The sequence below is a fragment of the Branchiostoma floridae genome, chromosome 8, assembly GCF_000003815.2.
Source record: "Branchiostoma floridae strain S238N-H82 chromosome 8, Bfl_VNyyK, whole genome shotgun sequence".
NCBI classification, from domain to species: Eukaryota; Metazoa; Chordata; class Leptocardii; order Amphioxiformes; family Branchiostomatidae; genus Branchiostoma; species Branchiostoma floridae.
In genome coordinates, this window is record NC_049986.1 from 1,634,870 (window position 1) to 1,638,031 (window position 3,162).

Here is a 3,162-nt window from a genome sequence, read left to right on the forward strand (position 1 = left end):
TGGGTGATCATCAACATAATGAGATGCAAATTATGTAAATCACTATCTATTTAAAATAATTACTTAGGGTAGCTTGTCCTGGAGAAGCACACAGGGTGAAGGAGAAAGGTAATGTTACATGATACTCTATATGTCTGGACGTGTACAGTTCACCAGTGAGGGAAGGTGGTGACCTGGTTACACCAAATTAACCCTGACTCAAGCAGCAAAAGGGAGAGAATCAGTCATGTGGAACCGAATTCGAAGTTTCCCCGAAGTCAGACCTGCCCAGCCCTTTATCCCGCTGGTCTGAGTTTCAATAAGATTTGTGGGCATGATTCTCTTCGCCAGAAGAGTAATGTTATTGGTTGTATGGGTCTATATGCTGGTGAACAGCATATAACTCGAGAAATTGTTAGTCAAGATCCCAAGGCCATTGGGCACCAATGCTACCCTACCAATGTATGTGGACCATTAAGCATCATTTATCATTCAAGCCCCTCAGACTGTAGCAAATTATCCTGATCTACTTCCCCTGACATGGGCCAGTCACACCAAATTAACCCCCTGCCCTCAGTCTCCGGCCTTTAGCACAAAGATGACCCCTCAACTTAAAGACAAATCAAAGGTGCAGCAGAACTAATTGATTATCCTGATGATACACATGTCATTGACCTGATACTTGTTTGCAGGGGAGAGAAGCACGAACAAGTGTCTCTAGGGCTCAGGGCTATATATTGAAACCAAATAAGCTCATTAGATCACTATTGTCCATGCTATGATATTGGTACACCAGTACTTCTTTGAGAGTCCAAATACCCAGGTCTAACAGTCAGTCAGTCAGTCGAGGACATCAGACATCAACTCGGGAAGCTTGCAGGACCCTTATAACAGTGATCCATTCATTATACTCCAAAAAGGCTCTGAGTGTCTAGAGATTATTTAATGTTTGCGCATAGAGAAATGTCTCAGTACCAGAGTGAATGCTAGTTCTAAGAGCTTGGCCAAGTTTTATAGCAGATGGGAGGAGTAACATGCCATACATTCATTTAGATAAAACTTAGGTGCACTTTATATTTTGCTTAAACCATTCTGTGTCGGTTAACCGTCATATGACGCTTAGCCGTCACCGGTCTAAAGAGGAAATAAAGGGCGTATGATGGTATTTCCGCAAACCGTCCTGAGCCACCTCCGGACCTGGTCCTGGTTCGGTTCAGTGCGGGGCCGTAATGGTTTCTCCGTGAAAGAGAAACCATCACTGGTGACGGTAATAGGAGGGTGTGGGTCATACGCTAATGATGTGCTAACGAGACTGTAGCAATGGAAACATGTTTTTCCTCATTCTAATCTTTTGAGACATTGAAAGTCGTCAAATGTTCCAAGTGGAATGGCCATTTTCCTTCGGTGCTGCAGTAGAATGTATGGGTGTTTGTAAACAACAATACCCGTGGTTAGATGGGATAGATAAATAGAATTTTCAACTGCTACAAACACACGTTCATGCAGTCGTTTGCTTTGGGGTAGGTGCTCTTTTAAAAATAGTACTACATGAATGAGACCTAATAGTCTTGAACAAAGGCATGATTATTTGGCGAAGAGATGTGTTTGTGGAACTCTAGTCTATCTATTTGGCCAATTTCAAAGTACTATACTCCAGTGATATGTGAAGCCTGGTAGTGGCTATTCCTTTGTGTGCGAGTGTGAATGTGCGTAACCAAACGGTTTGACACACTATTGTTTACCAGAATAAACAGCCACAAAACTACTCTCCAAACAGAGGTTATACTCCGGCCTTTTTTAACGTTTTCGCGAGCGTCCGAAAAAAAATTGGCCAAAAAAATTACCTTCATTATGAAATCTAAGTGACGCACCGCGCCCGTCCAAGCAGCGCTCATCACCGCGGGCCGCGCGTGCTCGGAGTTTTCTAGGCGCAGTATTACTGCTAACACTGTTCACCTTCTAATGAAATGCCCTGGTGTTACGGTAGTAACTACTGGCTAACACTAGGGGGGACACTATTTTGCAAAAATGCAGTTTTTGATGAAATACGCCACTAGAAATATGGAATATGAAAATGTGGAATATGAAAATGTAAACATTTTGAAAATATTTGATTGCTAACCCCCCTGTACATGCCCCCTGAAGTTTTTAAGTTGACAATGTACTAAACTAGTATAACGCTATACTACCAAACATGCTTAATGCCTTAGAAATTGTACTTTGGCATCCTTGGCAGAATATTTGACTTCCGGAGAGATCACTGTGGATATCTGAACCTCCAAATGTATCTCCCATGCAAATATGGACTATTCCAAATCACCCCCATGGCAAAAATGGACTGATCTAAACTCAAAATTGGACAAAACGGGCTACAGGTATATTATAGTATAGTCTGTATTCATTTCTACCAATTTTTACACTCAATCACCCAGAGGCAGTTAGCCTTGTAGGATTTTAAAACGCCAGTGGTACTCAAATACTCTGCAAAACAGATTTCGTTGTAGCGAAATGGAGTATCACAAGTTTTCACATACTGAATCAGGTCCAGTTTCAGGTCCGGACCTCTGGACCTGAACCACACATGCATGAACCTGAATTTTCTGTACCGTTTACTCACCCCTATTAGGCATCCTTGTAGTTACGTGTAACTTATGTTTTATTCTATCAAGAAATAAATACGTATGCATGTAGGTGGGGGAAAGTTGTGTTCCAACTGAAAAAATGTAGGTTGCCACTGCGCTACCTGGATTTAAAATTACGACTTACGTTGCGCCAACCGAAATGCATTTTCAAGCGTGCAAGTGGGTATTTCGAGCATTGTTGCTGGAGGTAAAGGATGCAGCCTTTGGGTTTATCTCTAAGGAGATGTTCCAACAGACAAGGCAATAAGAAGTCTGTAGTGCCATTGTCCAAGTGGTAACCACAATTACCAATCTGAAGTTACAAGGGTACTGAAAAAGAGAAGAGAACCTGGATCGTTTAGACAGTACAGTAGGTAGAGAAGTCAGGAAAGGAGGCAGGATACCAGAGATTCTGATAGCTTGGAAGAGCTTAAGAAGCAAGGACTCAATGGGAAAGAGATTCCAAACATTGCTGTTGATTGAAAGAGAGACAAATACCTACTACAAACCCTGAAAACCCAACATGGATCTTTCACATCAACAGCAGAAGTTGATATATTGT